General features: G+C 35.7%; 1 protein-coding gene and 1 pseudogene across 1 annotated transcript in view; both read right to left on the bottom strand.

Annotated features, from left to right (window-relative positions):
* The window catches only part of SEMA6D (semaphorin 6D), a 544,855-nt gene that overhangs the window by 325,591 nt on the left and 201,767 nt on the right, over window positions 1-17,497 (bottom strand). The window lies entirely within an intron of this gene.
* Window positions 4,123-5,503, bottom strand: LOC127551118 (actin, cytoplasmic 1-like; annotated as a pseudogene).

Here is a 17,497-nt window from a genome sequence, read left to right as displayed (position 1 = left end):
CCAAAGCCATCTGGATCCAGTGGCCAGATAAGATTTCCATCCATCAGATAGAGATGGCCTTGGATGCAGTAGAAGATATTGGTCCTTTTAAATTCCGATCTTTCCCAGATCTCAATTTGAATGAGACAGTGCCCATTAAATGAGTAAGGTTAGATAAAAATGAGGAAAAGAATGGCCTCTTTTACTTAATTAAAACAACAAAACAACCAACCAAAAAATCAAATCAAATCAAACAATAACAACAGCACACAGTAGGCACTTGCTAAATGGTTGTTCGATTTGTTGCAACTGGAACAGCAAATAGCGGTATTCCTTTTTACACATGAAGAAATGGATCCCAAAGGTGTTAAGAGATTCTCCCCAAATCAAAGCTGTAAGCATTAGAGCCAGAACTCAAATCCAGGGCTTATGATTTTAAGTCTAGTGCTATTTCTGCTGCACCCATGCTTCCTTTGTTATGAATAATTGATGTCCATTTTGTAGCACTATGCACTTATAATAGGAATAATAACATATGTATTATGCATTTTCTGCCCTCACTGTACTCTCCTCCTAGCTAATCCTTCTCCCTACATTTTGGGAAGACAATTTAAAGAAACATTTTCCCTCTTTCTGCTTTAAAACTGCAACCACAACTGTCAGACAAAGCTCCTCAGGGGACGTGAGTAACATCACTTTCACAGTAAGAGGCAGAGCAATCTAGATAAGAATACAGCCTGTATTTTCCTCTCTATATAACATGGGCTTTCTATAAGGGACAATATTTTGCATAAGGCAAAATCAGCTTACTTTTGTCTAGACAAAGGGTTAAGTCGAAGGAGAACCAATGTACACTGAACTGTTTTCTGTCAAATGGGGCAGGGAAAGGGAGCAGTAAGTCATCTTTCACTTCTCTTGCCTCTTTCCTGGCTTCCTTGAAATGTCTATGTCTCTACTAGTTTTGGGGCATTTTATTTGAATTCCCATTACATCTCATTTCTCTGGGAAGGTGATTGAAAAGTGAACTTTATCCATAATTCCTACCAAGTCCTTCTTTCCTACCCAACAATACTTAAATTTCAAAGCTGAAGCTTAGTAAGAAAGGAGGGGTTGACAAATGACCAGAAGCAGTACAATTTATGCCATAATAACAACAGTGGAAAAGCAAACTATTTAGAAAGACTTAAGAACTTTGATCGATGCAATAATCGTGATTATAGAGTAGCAATGATGAAGAATGTTACCCATTTACTTAAAGGGAGACAAAGAACTCATTATGCAAATAGAAACATACATTTTTTGATGTGTACAGTATGGGAATTTGTTATGATTATCATATTTATTACATAGATTTTTTTTCTTTCTCCTTTTTTTCCCATTGGGAAGGATAGGTGAAAGAGAAAAATAAATGTTTCTTAATTTTAAAAAATTAATTAAAACAAAAAAAATAAAATCTAAATGTAAAATATGACTTTCAGTTGCTTTGCAGAGGATTTTGTATATTCTCTTCTGTTATATCTCTCATAAGATCATAAATATGAAAATGTTTTGAAATGTATAAAAAACTGTAACAAATGCAAAGTAGTATTCTCCCAAAACATGTCTATACACACACACACACACACACACACACACACACACACCCCTCCTGACATTACCCCACACAGTTTCTCCATGGCAATTCTTTCCTTAGAGCTTGTTTTTGCCTTAAGTCGCATTTTTCAGGAAATGAAGGAATTGCTGAAAGGGACAAATGTTATGAGATCTAGAGGCTAATTAACTTTGCCACTAATTGCTGTGTAACTTTGGGGGCATCCTTGTTCTCTGAACTTCTTAGAGCCATTTATTAAAAATTAATGAAGGCTGTCCAGGATAGCATTAGAATGGTCTCAGCTTATGTAATTCTCATTCCCCTTTAGCTTCCTTAAACCTCCCTCTCCTGATATTTTTGGAGTTAAAATATTCAATGATGATAAAATGCTTGTGATCTTTTCTCTAATTTTAACATTTTGAAGAGCAAATTACCTACTTATATATTTTTATAAGTGTTCAAAGTAGATAGGGATGGATGTTCACATCAATTGGTAGCACAAAAATCCTATTACCTCTTTATATTTCAATCAATTAATTAACAATCATTTATTTTGAGCCTTTGTGGTAGGCATCTGGTAGATACTGGTAATATGAATACAAAAAGAAACTTCATTTCAAAGAACATACATCCTATTAAAAGGGATAATATGAATACATAAAAGTATATACAAAATAAGTATGTACAAAATATATGCAAAATAAATACAAGATTATTTCAGGAAAGAAGGTGCTATTAGCTATGGAGGATTCCTCTGTCTCTTAGGAAGTGCTATTTGAGCTGGGCTTTAATGGAAACCAAAATTCTAAGAGGACGAGATAAGAAGGGAGTGAATTCAAGGCATGGGAGGATGCTTATGCAAAGGCACAGATGTTATGGGATAGAGAAATAGTGAGAAGGTGGCTTGACTGAGTTAAAGAACGTGTGAAAAGGAATCACATATAATAAGGTTAGAAAAGATAGGTATTGAAGCAGTATTAAATATCAAATAAAGGGCTTTTTATTTTGGTCTATAGTATTTCTCTATGCAATTAAAAACAAGAAAATTATTTTAATTAAGGCTATTTTGGCTCTTTAGTGGATTGATGATTTTTAATAGTGTGGATACTCTTTCCCACTAATATGAGCTCTAAATTTCTCCTTTTTTTTTTGTCGTAGGTTATTTTTCTTTATTATCTCCCACAAATTCTTTATTGGAGATTACCTAGTTTACTGTAAGCTTCTTTCTTCTTTTAATATTTCAGGTATGCCAAAATGCCTATAGGTTGTTTAGCAGTGATTTAAATAAATATTTTTTCAAGTCAAAAAATGTGATTGGTTTGCTTATTATTTTATAAAATAACATTTTCAGAGTCATAAATAGGAGCAAATTCAGCTAAGAGTAGTGATGGGGAGACAGAGACTATAAAGCAGCTTCTAGGGAAGTCAACATGTGTCTCACTATTGCTTTTGATCCTAGAAACACATGGTATGGGTTCTTAGGCTTGGAAGAAAGAGGTAGTCAATGTGGCTGGGCAAGGGGTAGGGCCTTAATAGCTAATGCCCAGTGATTGGCTGGTGGATGATCATGAGGCACTAAGGAAAAAAGGTGTCCTCCCTATAGATGTCAGTATCTTGGGTCAAAACCCCAATCACTCAATTAGCTACAATTCTAAGTGCTCTATGGCCTGGAGAGGAATTGTAATCTACTTTCAGAGGGATAGTGACTATGTTCATGACAGCAGATGTGATAAGGATGGATTCTACAATCTGCCTGGAGTTTTGCTAGTCTTATAGAATATCCTCATTTTAGGCAGACAAATACATTTGGGCCAGGAGTATAATTCCATTCCAAATACTATAGTGTAGATAGGTTACTAAAACCCTCAAAAACAACTCTGATTTCAAACAGATCTATGAAGGTTGGATGAATTATCTCTTCTGATCTTGCCAGAATTATGCTGTTTCTTAGATCTCTGGTGTAAATGCCTGTTTAGCTCTAAAGTTTTGTCTATATGCATTATTTCCAGATGTTATCACCACAACTGGAAATTCTCATTGATGTCACAAGAAAGTCCTCACTGTTTTATTTCATCTCTACTCCAAAAAACTCCAGAAAGGTGGGTAGATCTGGAGCTGTCCATGGTGTTCTTTTCTATTCTAGGGTAGCTTTGGGGGTTGGGATTAATTCAGAGGCAGGCTCACCTTTCTGAGCAAACTCAAATAATTTTCATTGCTTTCCCAGTACTGCACTGGACTTTGTTCAGAATAGGTTAGAAAAATAGCTTGTATCAGATTTTTAGTGATAGAGGACTGGGGAGCTATGAATCTGAGAGTATCAGATCAGAAGTTGAAGGAGACTATATAATCTAGTGTGGATGAAGTTTCCATGCTTGATTGGACTACTGTGTAATGTTGTAGCATCATCAAATCATACATTACATTGTTCAAATGATATGGAATAATCTACCATTTTCTAAACTACCACTGTGGTGTATTAAACACATCATAACTGATTGAATTCAGTAAAATTTTATTAATTAAATATCTACCATATACTAGACTGGGGAATACTGATAACATGAAATATTTCCTGTTCTTAATATGCTTATATTCTATGTATGAGCCAAAGAAAACTAATGGAGTTTTTCTTATTTTATTTTTTAAATTTTTTACTTTGGGGATATTTGCCTCCAATAGACTCATCACCTTCACTGTTCCAGTTTTTTTTTTTTAATTTTGAGTCAAAATAAAGAAATGAATGAATAAAGCTATGCCAGTTTTCATCTCTGTCCTTCTCTCTTTTGGGGTGTGTGTGTGAGAAGGACAGACCTCTTCTCATACCCTTTGAGAAGAAGAAAAACATAAACCATCCATTTAGAAGGATTTGTGGTGGACAATGGAGGGCCCAGATTCATCATACTTCTGCTTGCTGATTCAGATCTTCTGGAAGGTAGAATGAGACCTTAGAATGAATCCATACAAAGTGCTCAGGTGGGACAATGATCTTGATTTTCATTGATCAATTGACCTCATTCATTTCAATGATCCATGATTTCATTCATAGATGTGGGCTAGGGCTGTAATCTCCTTCTGCATCCTGTTAGCAATGCCTGGATGTATGGGGGTACTACCAGACAATACTGGACTGGCATACAGATTCTTATGGATGTCAACATCACACTTCATGATTGAAGTGAAGATGAAGGTAGTTTCATGGATTCCTCATGAAAAAGATGGTTGGAAGAGAGTTTCTCAGCAATGGAATCTCTAGTTGCCAGTGGCAATAACCCGATTATCAGGGAGCTCATAGCTCTTTTCCAGAGAAGAGCTAGATGAAGCAATGTTAAGGACAACATAACACAGCTTCTCCTTGATGTCACCTACAATTTCCCTCTCAGCTGAGGCAGTGAAACTGTACCCTCCTTTGGTCAGGATATTCATGAGATAGTCTGAGAGATCCAGTCAGAGGATGGCATAGGGAAGGGCACAGCTTTCATAGATGGCACAGGGTGGGTCACACTGGGACTGATTCTGTCACCGTACCAAAGGGACAGCCCAGTCTGGATGGCAGAATTCATGACTGGGGTTTTGAAGTTCTCTAACTTAATCTGAGTCATTTTCTCTGTTGCCTTGGGCTCATGAGAAGCAAGGGATGCTCTTCAGGGGCCATATAGAACTCATTGTACAAAGTATGATGCCAGATTTCCTCCTTGCCATTTCAGTTGGTGACAATACCATATTCAATGTGGTACTTCAAGGTCACTATGTCTCTCTTGCCCTGGGTCTCATCCCCCGAGGAGCTATCTGGCCCATATCCACCATCACATCCTTATGTCTGGGGCACCCAACAACAGAAGGAAAGCCAGCCTGAGGGTCATTGTTTCTTACAAAATTAGCATTGCATATTCCATAGCAAATGTCAACAGTGAGAGCAGTAACATCATCATTCATGGCAAACTTTGAGGTGGCAGGTTAAAAACCTTAAAAGAGGGGGCAGCCAGATGGCGCAGTGGATAGAGCACCAGCCCTGAAGTCATTAGGACCTGAGTTCTAATCTGACCTCAGACACTTAACCACTTCCTGGCTGTGTGACCCTGGGCCATCACTTAACTCCAATTGCCTTAGCAAAACAAAACAAAACAAAACAAAACAAAAACCTTAAAAGAGAGAGAAAGTGGTACCCAACCTGGAGGCAGGGGATAGGCAGTATACACTGGGTGGAAAAGCTCACCGCTTTCCTGAAACCATTTCCACCTTGGTATACAGTGTAAAAGGTTGGTCTATGCCTAGTTTCTGCCATACTATTTTTCTGTTTAACCAGCAATTTTTGTCAAATAATGAGTTTCTATCCCAGAAGCTGAAGTCACTGGGTTCATCAAACATTAGATTACTCTAGTCATTGACTGTTATGTCTTATGTGTCTAATGCATTCCATTGAGCCAACACTCTTTCTTAGCCAGCACCAAATGTTTTGATAACTGATGCTTTATGTTATAGTTTTATATCTGGTGTGGCTAAGCTGCCCTCCTTTGAATTCTTTTTTCATTAATTCTCTTGATATTCTGGACCTTTTGTTCTTCCAGATGAATATTATTGTTCATCAAAATAAAACAACAAGGAAGCAAAGATAAATTAGGCAATTTTGAAAACAATGTATTACATTTCTTTATAGGTTTTGAAATGAAAATTTATTGTTTTATTTTGAATCCTCTCTTATACTCAACTGTGTACATGGCAATGCTTTTTTTCCTTCCTTTTCTCATTTTGTATTTAAGTTTGAAACTTAAAAAAAATTATAAAAACTTCAGTTATTTCAGTTCTATGTGCTTTGTTGAATTGACAACAAAAGCCAACATTGCTCACATTCTTTTGGAGGGAAATGCAAATATAAGGAAAGAGGAATTTCAGAAGGAAGAGGGTCTTGGTTAGGACTATCAGTTTAGGATCTGGTGGCATTGAAATTGAAGAAATCCTTGTTTCCCCCTTTTGTGCTCATCCCCACTCTGCCCTATCCATCACCAACCTTCTTCATCTAAGTGCCAACCTTGTAAAAATCTTAATAGATCTTTTTAAAAGGCCCAAAGTATGTCCAGGGAATAACTTAAACATCCAGAGATTTTATTATTCAAGGGAAAGTAAAATTTAAAGAAGAGTAGACATTTCCAGTAAGTATTTATATGGACAAATCATTTTACTTCTTTTTTGTACCTTTTCCCACCTCTGAGTTTGCTTCCAGAAAGGAAAGGGCCAAGAAAGAGATGAATTTGTTCCAAAAAGAGATGTTTCTGGCAGGTAGGAGGAATTTATGATAATAAAAACATGTAGCAACCAGCAGTCTCCTCAGCTGAGGAACAGCTGGCTCTACACGTTTTCTACTAAACCCCTCATTGGCAATGCTTTCAGTTTCTAGCATGAGGACCCACAACAGGGTTTCCAGCCATTTGATCTTCATATAGCTGAGTACTCCCCCGGGGATTCCCAACTATCAAGTTTGGAGAGTTTGAAAAGCTTCTCATCACTATCCCAGTTCCCATCAACTACTGTAGGTAAAGCACATTTCCCCATAAGTACTTCCTCCAATTAGAAGATGAAAATAGGAATTTTATTTATTTCAAAGAGCTTCTGTATACAAAAGCACAGGATAAATGTAATCCAGGGAAAGGAAAAAAAACCCTCCAGTCAGTGAATGCTTTAATAAAATAAAAACCCAAGCACTTATGACAGAGAAATCTTGATTCCATTTAGATACACAAGAAAAATGTGAGTCTCTTTTTCTCCACCTTTGTTTGGTTGGCATTAATAGAACTCCGAAGAAAGATCAGCCAGAAGGACAAAACACACCATCACTACAATAATAAAAATAAGTCTGGTCTAATACAAGACTCATCTATACAACAATGGATCCAGGCAGTGATCATTCTGCTTTTGCTTGAAATTTTTCATTAAGGGGAACCTTTTACCCTCTAAGGTAGCCCATTCCACTTTTGGATAGCTCTAATTGTCAGCAACTTTTTCCTAATATCAAACCTAAATTTGACCCTCTGAAACTTCTACTCAATGCTCCTAACTTTCCAGGGCCCAGAAAAATGTCTAATCCCTCTAGGCAGTCTTTCAAATATTTGATGACAGCTGTCACATTTCTCATATATCTTCTTTAAGCTCAACACTCCTATTCTCATAACACCCTTTAATTGATTCTCATAAGATAAGTTCTTGGTCATCTTTGTCTGGATTTTTCTCTGGCTATCAATGTTCTTCCTAAAATATGATAACTGGAACCAAGCGCAGTACTCCAGTTTTGGACTGAGAAATGAGGAATACAGTAAACACCAAGAGGTAATAAAAAAGCATGGATAAAAAAAAGTTGGTATTATTTTTAGTTCCATATATTGATTGGTTGATGTGGTACCAATATTGGGACAACATCAGCTTTAAGGCATTCATGTTTCCTACCTGTGAACAAATGGTAAACTGCAAAAGTAGAAATTGACAATCTCTTACAAAATCAAAATTGTGGAAAACTTTGATTGACTGCTTTTGGGGAATATACATTTTCAGATGGGTTTGTTTGGGTGTTTATTAAGAAGTGTTTATTGTAGCCAAGTAAAATGCACCTATAACTTAAAAAAAACAAAATAATCGTCCACATTTATATAGTGCTTTATTAAGCCCATTTCACAGATGAGGATACTGAAACCGAGAGGTAAAATGATTTTCCCACACCTATGCGACCAATAAATATTAACATTCGAATCCAGGTTCCCAAGATCCTGTTTCCATGCTCTTTCCACTATGCATGCTACCTCTCTAATGCATGTGGAATCCATAGATTCCATTTTTATTGCTTCTATGTTGGTGGGAGATTTTAATAATATTCCTGACATAAGTTTCTATGAGGATTTTATAGCATCTGAGATCAATCTGGTTGGTTTATCATTATTTCTTTACACTTTGATATATTCTTGAGCTTTGATTTCTTTACCTATTGCTATCCCTGTGACTTAGGTGAGTCTCAAGAAAGAGCAAAGATAGAAGAACATGCTTTGTTTCATTTTGTTGGAACTTGCTGAATTCTACAAGTAAAAAATAGTTTAAAAACACATACATTACAACAATGGAAGCCAAGCAATATTATTAAATATGCATTTTTAAAATCTGTTAAAAAGTAACCTTGTTGGGCACTGCAGAAATCATTTGCAAAGTAGTGAAGGGGAGCAAGGGGAAGTCAGGTAGATAGACAGACAGATAGATGTTTCATCTTGAAAAAAGGACCTTTTTAAAGTTCAGTGTTAGAGAGGAGCAAGCAGTGTGCATAACAATAATTCAGTCTCCAAACTGTTTTTGCTGTTGCTGTTTCCTGGCAGTCTTTGGGTGCTTTTGTGCTTCAAGCTTTTATGGGCTCTAGTGGAACCCGACTTTGGCAGGTGCATTTTAATAATCTCTTCTGAATTTTGAGATTGGGATGGCTCCCCAGGCTTACATACCAGGCTACCCAGAGAAACAAGAATCCAGATCTACATAGCACAATTACTGTGATATTTGTTTATTGTTTTCAAAACAGCAATGACCCACCACTTGATTCTCCCCAAGAAAAGGTTGACTTGGGAGTGGAATATTATCTGTCAGATACACTTCTGTTCTGGATCATTCATGAACTCTTTGAGGATGAGTGAAATCATGGGATGTATAGAGGCCAAAGTGGCAGGTTGCAGCCCAGATAACTTGGCAGTGAATATTCTGTCCTGCAGCCACAGGGCATGTTCCTGGACTCTGATAATCTTGTCTGGAGCACATGTGCTGCTATTTCTAAGAGGAAGCTAGGTAAAAGTTTGGATGGTTCATAGTTATCTATCAGGAATATTGAGAAAAACTGCATATGCATGGGTGAAGGACATATACAACATCATAGATTTTGAGATGGAAGGAACCTTAAAAGTCACATAGCTAAACTTTTTATTTTACAGATGAGAAATCAGGGTAGAGTCTGATTCTTTACTATCTGTGGGATCTTGGGCATTTGCTTAAAGTTTCTTGGCCCTCAATTTCTTTCTTATATAAAATATGAAGGGAAAAATATTATCAATGTCAGAAGGTTGGTATTTTGAAAATTTTTGTTTTGTTTTTGATGATTTTTTAAAATAATAAAACATTTTGTAAATGAAATATATACCTCTGTTCAGTAGTTAATAACTTGTTTGTAAACTTCATTTGGGTTTGAGGCTGGAATAAGAGTGTGTTATGTACTTTTAGGAAATGTGCTTATAACTATTTATGCTTTAGGATATACCATCCTATTTGGTGTGTGAGCAGATGTAATGGTCAATGTTTAAATTCTTAAAATTATGTCTAAATGGTAATATTTTGTGAGCAAAAAAAGAATTCCACACACAAACTATTTATTGTTATGAGATAAATCTTACAATAGAAAAATCTGATACATTAATGATAGGTAAAATAATTATTCTATACATGACCCTTGTTCACAAGTGGGAAAAACAAGTGGGAAAAAAATTAGCATCATATTTGTACAGTCACACATATTCTCTTGTCAATGTTGATTGTTTTCTTTAATTCTAAATATAATTGAATAACAAAAATACATCGATACTGATAGCGATTAAAAAGAACAGAAGACCTAGAGCCAATTTACCAACTATTTGTATTAACTATCCTTAATACTCTATCTTTTTCAAAGGTCCAAAGGACTCTGTGCATACTCCTCTCCCATTCTGCTCCCATCTCTATAACCAGAAAAATCCTTCGACTCTAGGAATAGGGATAGAGAGTGAGCTTCTGATTTCAGTGGTATAAAGAATTTACAAGAATAGCAACAACAACAAACTAGGGTAGAACTATATTACATCAGAAGCTTGTTATTTTTCATGGACTGACAGATGACAAATCTCCATACTACACATTCAAACCTCAATATGTCCTAAAGCACTCAACCAACAAATTATACTGGAATCCAACTATTATTCCAACCTGAACTATTTTTTTTCCACAATTATCCCTATGTAACTGATCCTTAAAAACTGAAGAGTAACATTTTTTTCAAATCAATAAACATTTTTAAGCATCTACTAAGTGCCAGTCACTTTGCTTTCACCATACCAAATACTTAAGCTCTCTAAACTACATGGAGCAAAAAGCTCACAAAATATATCAGTTTAGCAGAAGAAATCAAATCATGTGAGAACAGGATTAGATACATTTTCTGTCTCCTATTGGAGATTTACTAAAAATGCTTTCAGTGAAGTTTTAGAAGTTCAGTTCATATTCTTATCCTTTTAGTCAACTACATTTTTCTCTTTCGTATGAATATGTAATGATATTTGTTCATTTGAAAAATAGAGTATATTTATATATGCTTAAAGAAAACTACCTAACTGAATTCACTATGAAACATGAACAAACTATGAATGGATACTGACTTTCTGCACTCAGTGATTGCTTTCATGAAAATGCAATTTCTTCCCACTGTCCATAATATATCCCTGTTTTTCAGTCATATTGGCAAATGAATTGACCATAACATCATTTGATGTAGTGTTAGGCAGCCCTAATATGACTAAACATTAAAACCTAAATAATATCTCTTTAAAGACGGGTCACTTAATGCCTTGACTATTGAACAGTCAATCCAGAATAGGTATTGGTAGGTAGAGAGCTCATCAATAAGTGTCCACTCTCTTCACTTAGTGATGGATAACATAGCATCCTGGTTTAATTCACCTTAATTTGTAATTCAATTGGCTACACATTTTCCCCCAAAGTGTTAATCAATTTTGGGTCAAAGTTGACTAAAGCCTCACTCTGGTTCTCTCTTCAGAGTCCCAAAACACCATTTATTTTGGAAATAAAACTCAATCTCTTGATAAATGTAGATCTATCCTTGGCACATTTCAGTTATGTATGGATATGTTGCTTTGATGATATATAAATATGCTCAAATGACAAGGTTCAAGTAAACATTTCTGTGTCTATTGAAGAAATGGATTTGGACAGAATGGTTAGAATAGTTCAGGATAAATCAGTCTTACTGACAATTCGCTATTGTCTGAGCTTTGATTTTTACCCGTAGAGATGAAGATATTGACTTTTATGAAATTCTCTGTCCCATACCACTATTTACATAATTTAATATCTACTAGATCCAAATCAGTAGACAAGAGGCATTTTCCTTAGGCTGTAGCTGTGTCCAATGCTGGCCCTAAGTAAAGGAATGAAGTAATAAATATTGGTATGGGGGCAGAACTTTGCTGGTTGTACATGAGTTTCCAATAGAAAGTTTAAGAAAGCAATTGATGAGTCATATTAAGGAAACCTAAAGAGGGCTTATAGTATATCTAAGAGATCATTAGTATGCATCAATTACCTAGAAACCTCACCTTAGCAAAGGAATTCAACTCGATTGCTGCTTTATGGAGAACTAAATGATGAGGGCACAAGGATAGGATAGAAGAAACAATGCTGGCTTGAGTCATAACTATTGGGAGGGAACTAGGGTGTCAAATTTAGAGGAAGCTAATAGTACCAATGAGGGATGGGCTTGGAGCCACCTGCTCCCCATCATGACGTATGTATTCTTGTCCTCTCCCTGCCAGGAGTGATCAGTCCTCAATAGAATGGAAATTTTCCTTGGTAGTGTCCTCTATCCCTGGTGACCATAGCCCTTGCTTCCCTTCTCTGTAAGGTGCTCCATATGGCAAATTATTTAATTCCTCTGATGAGGAAGTGGTATTTAATGTGTGCTCATGGGTGCTGTTTAATATTATCAGACACTTGCAAGTATCAATAGAATTAAGCCAGCCTGGGAGCCCATGGCAATCCACTGCTTTGGTGAGAGAATTAGATCACCCCAAATCAAGATTCTCCATCAGATACAAATTGACTAGACAAGATCCTTTCCATTTCTGAAATTCTGTAATATAGAAGTCCTATATTCCTCCATCAGAGAATGAAGGAAGAGTTAATATTGCCTCAAAACTCTCTCCAATCGTCTCCTCTTTTTTTTTTTTTTTTTTTTTTTCACAAGCTTCAGCCAGGGGATCAATGCCTTGCATTGTCCAGGGCAAAGTGTCAGTGGTATCCTAGCCCACTCTGTCTTCCTGGAAGTGCATAATTTATATTCTGAACCTTTCCTGACCTCCTTGCTACTAATCAAAGCTTACCTATCCAATTTTCTGATCCCTTGAGATTTTGGTAAAGAAGTTGCCAATCTATATTTTGATCAATGAGATTAGTGAGGAATCATGGTTGAAAAAATTTTTGATTTTTTAAAAGACATTTTAAGACATTAAGAAAATTTAAGTGACTTGCCCAGTGTCACAGAGGTAGAAAATGTCAATTGTCTAAAGTTGGCTATGAACTCAGGTCCTCCTGAATTTAGGACTGGTACTCTATCCACTGTGCTATCTAGCTGTCCCTGAAAATGTATTTTTGTGGTTCTTGTTTTTCAGTCGTGTCCTACCATTTGTGACTTCCTTTGGGTTTTTCTTGGTAAAGATATTGGGGTGGTTTGTTATTTCCTTCTGCAGCTCATTTTATAAATGAAGAAACTGAGGCAAACAGGGTTAAATCATTTGCCCAGGATCACACAGCTAGTAAATGTTTGAGATTGGATTTGAACTCAAGAAGATGAAGCTTTCTGACTCAAGGGCCTGATACTCTATTTGCTTGTGCTACCTACAGAAATCAGAATTTGGATCTTGCTTCTAAAATTTGACAGCTGTGTGATCACAGACCAATTACTTAACCTTTTGGAGCCTTTATTTTCTTGTTCTCTTAGCATAATAATATTTGCTCTATCTGCCTTGAAGGATTGTCAAGAAAGTACTTTATATATCTTAAAGTATTATATAAATGAATTATTTTAATTTTGGTTACTATTAAATTCTTTCTCTTTCCTGATAAGAATTTTAAGGATTATGTCAGCGGGGATTATAGTTTTGGGTAAGGGACTCTTTTGATGCCCTGTAAATCATACCAAACAAGATTATTGTAGTTACAGACATGAATGGCTATCTTTCCTGGGTAGCCTTTTTTTTTTTCTTTTAATTAGCCATTGCCTTATTTTGATTGCTGTGAATAAGCTAACAATTCAAGGCAATTTCTATTTTCTATCTTTAGAAGTGAGGCTAAATGATGGATCAAGTTATTATTATTATCATTATTATTATTGACAATTCTTGCTTTATGTAAGTGAACCATTCTGCAGTGATTTTTTTATGTAATGTGAATTTGCTCCAATGTATTTTGTGAGTTTTTTCACTCATGTAGCTTGGAGATTATAAGTATTAAGCATAGAGATATCTATTTAAAATGTTCTTAAGTTTTTAATGGATCAATGTTATCTTCAGGAGATTGTGGGTAACTTGTCTAGTCTGTGATAATGGTTTGGCTCAAGCACAGTATATTGATTGTATTCTTGGAATATTTTGAGGACTATATTTGTAGCAGGGGTATTATCTGTCAGTCTATGAAAGACAGTAAGTTTTTGATAGGCAATATTGCTATTTTAGGCTATGTTTGGTTAGGTGCTAAATTTTGGCAGCTTGCAGTGATGTGTTACACAGTTTCTTCTTGAATATTTTTCTTGAATAATCTTCATTGATTGCTATATCTGGGTTAATTATTATTATCATCATTATTATCATTGATATTATTGCCATTATCCTATTTATAACAACAACTACTACTATTACTTCTACTACTACTACTACTACTACTACTACTACTAATTATTTGTCTGTTTAAACCCCAATGGAAAATCCTTATTTTGGGACACTCCTTTCTTAGGTAGACTTTTTATATTTAATTTGGTTTGCTATAATCCTTGTTGGTTGTATTTTGAGTTAAAAGGTTTATTTTAAGCATGATTCTTTTGACCTCACAAGTTTGCATGCTTAAGTTACAAAACATTTTTTTTTCTTTCTTATATAGTCTGCCAATTGTTTCTAAAGATTTGGCCCGTGACCTTTATGTGGAGAGTGCTGTTTGTTTCACCATGCAATAATCAAAAAATTACCACAGGTCTTAAAGATTTTGTTTCTCATTTGGAAATACCCAGTGAGGAGTCATTCCTAGCACTCACCATCCATCTACTTGGTTCCTACAATTGCCATAACATTTATAATAACACATACCCTTTAACAAATTGCACCAGAATGTGCGAGTTTTATGTTGATTTTGCTTTTTAATTTTAGTAGTCTGGGGATAATACTTGCTACATAATTATTTATTCAGAGAGTTTTTGCTGCTAAATATTGGAGAATGAAGTGAAGAGCTTGATCACTTCAAATAACCCTTAACATTAATCTCATGATCATAGAGCCCTATTTCATGATGCTATGGATAAACAGTCATTTTAATGAAATAAGTGAACTATATTCCACTAAGAAAAGCAGATATTTAGAAATTACTTGGTTAAATTGATCTGCTGGCCAGTTCTACTTAATAATTAAGTCTAAAACATAAATCCTAAGACACATATTATTTAATTTGTCTGACTACACTCACTAGAGCAACTGGAAAATTTCTATTTTTTTTTCTTTTATTTTGGTAAGGCAGTTGGAGTTTAATGACTTGCCCAGGGTCACATAACTAGTAAGTATTGTGTGTCTGATGCCAGATTTAACTCAGGTCCTCTTGACTTCAGGGCTGGTGCTCTATCTACTGTGCTGTCTAGCTGCCCCCAAAATTACTATTTCTTTTTGTGCTTTATGGACATTGGCAATGAGGGACAATCTTATGAACCACAAATGATTATATTTTCATTTGATCAAAGATATAGAGCTGGCAGGGATGCCAGAGATCACCTCATTCAACTCCTTCATTCTATAGATGAAGGGAGGTTAAATGACTCACTAAATAATTATTCCATTACTTGCCTTTTCTAATCAAATGGAATTTTGGATTTAGGAAGCAGGTCAAACAAGGCATTATTTCACTTTACAAAAATGGAAGTCTCTTACCTAGGACATTTTCAAGGTGAAATGAATACATTGGGTATTAAATGGCAGAACCCACTGGCAACTTCTGGAACTTTATACTAGTTACATGTAAATATTCCAATAAAATGGAAAAAGAACAAAGACTAAGTTCTTATTTGGAGTCAAGAAGCATTTTATCTCAGACACTTACTATACCAGTTCAAATTTTTCCCCAGATACTAATTAGCTTTGTGGCCTTGGACAAGCCATTTATTCTCTTCTAGGTTCAGTTTCTTCATCTGTAAAATGGGAATAATAATAGAGTCTATCTGATAGTGTAGTTGTAAAGAGCAAATTTGATAACATATGTTCAATTATTAACTAAATGTGAGATATTATTATTTTGGGGATCTGTAGATCCAAAACCAATAGCAAAAAAGATAAAGGAAAAAACAGAGAGGAAATCCCAGAGTTTGGAAAATGCTACCAAGTTTTAGAAAGTTTATGAAACTGCCAATTCAATTCAATAAGCATTTTTGAAACATTATGACAAAGCAATCTGCCTTAACAGCCATCATATCATAGTTCTGATTCATATTTTAATAATTTACTTATCAAAAAATTCTTAGTGAACAAGTCTAGGAGATGAGGAAACTGCAGATTTATTTTACAGAAATGTGTTTGAAATTCCCATTCCACAAAATAAGAGAGATCTATAGTTGTGCCCTGTGACCATTCTTTGTGGACTGCACTGAATGGTGCTATCTACAGTGGCCATGATTAAAACAATCATGTTACTCTTCTCACCATACAATCAGCATATACAATAATATTTCAAGGAATGCAAAAATCTCATGAAGGGCCTTTTTATGAAATAACCAGCTGCAAAATGGAGGAATAACTATCCCAACTATGTTTGGGAAACAGTTCTAATCTCTCAGAGTATTCAGAAACTGCACAGGGAACTCATTTAGAACAACCCTGAATATACCATGAAAAACCAGCCCTAAGCTAATTCTTCTGATAGTTCTCTTGGCCAGCTCTTCGGGGGAGCTAACACTATGCAGCTGTAAAAACACAACAAAAACACCCTTGAAATAAGTTAGGTGCATACATGAAGAGCACAGCTGGCTTACTCCCCTGGATCATCTGCTGATGTATTTTTGTTTTCAGATGAGATTTTGAAAAGGGGAAAAGACCATATCTATCTCAGCAGAAAAGCCAGACACCGGGACACCCCTTCATGCCATTTCTCTCCTGGCTGGCATCTCTAAACAATTCTCAATAGGAGTCACTTTTGGGAGCATTGCAACATGGACAAAGTGAAACTCAGATGTGGCACTGATCTGCTGACTCATAACAGGTAACCTAGATGATTTCTGGGAAGGAAAAACCCCTTGAAGCAATAGGAAGGATGCATTACCTCCCTGGGCATGTTTTCAAAAAATAGTGTAGGCAAAAGATCTCCTTAAATAAAATATTTGCATGATAAAGTGATCTAATAGATTTGGAACCAGAAATTACTTCCTAGCTGTTCAATTCTGGGCAGGTCACAAAAGCACAGAATTTTAGAGCTATAATGGATCCTAGAAGTTATTGTAGTCAACCCAATGCACACCCTACTCTCGCATATTTAACAAGTGGTCATCCACTCTCCACTTGGAAATCTCCAGTGAGGGGCAGTCTCCTGAGACAACTTGTTCCCCTTTCGGACAGTGCTCATTCTTAGAAGATTTTCCTGACAACAAGCCTTAAATTCATTTCTTTCCCACTGTCACCTAATGCTTGTAGTTTTGCCTTCAGGGACCAAACAGAATAATAAGACTGATTCTTTCACAAGACAGACCTTAAGACAGTTGAAGACAACTACTCTGTTATTCCCTCAGGTTTTTTTTTTTTTTTTTTGTGTGTTTTTTGGTAAATAAACATTGTCAGTTCCTTCAGTCTCTGTCTTCATGCAACACAGAATCAAAGATCTTTGCAATTGTGCTATGTGGTGCTATGTGGTGAA

Source organism: Antechinus flavipes, chromosome 2 (assembly GCF_016432865.1).
Source record: "Antechinus flavipes isolate AdamAnt ecotype Samford, QLD, Australia chromosome 2, AdamAnt_v2, whole genome shotgun sequence".
NCBI classification, from domain to species: domain Eukaryota; kingdom Metazoa; phylum Chordata; class Mammalia; order Dasyuromorphia; family Dasyuridae; genus Antechinus; species Antechinus flavipes.
Note: the sequence above shows the minus strand (reverse complement) of the source record. Positions and strands in the feature narration are given on the sequence as shown.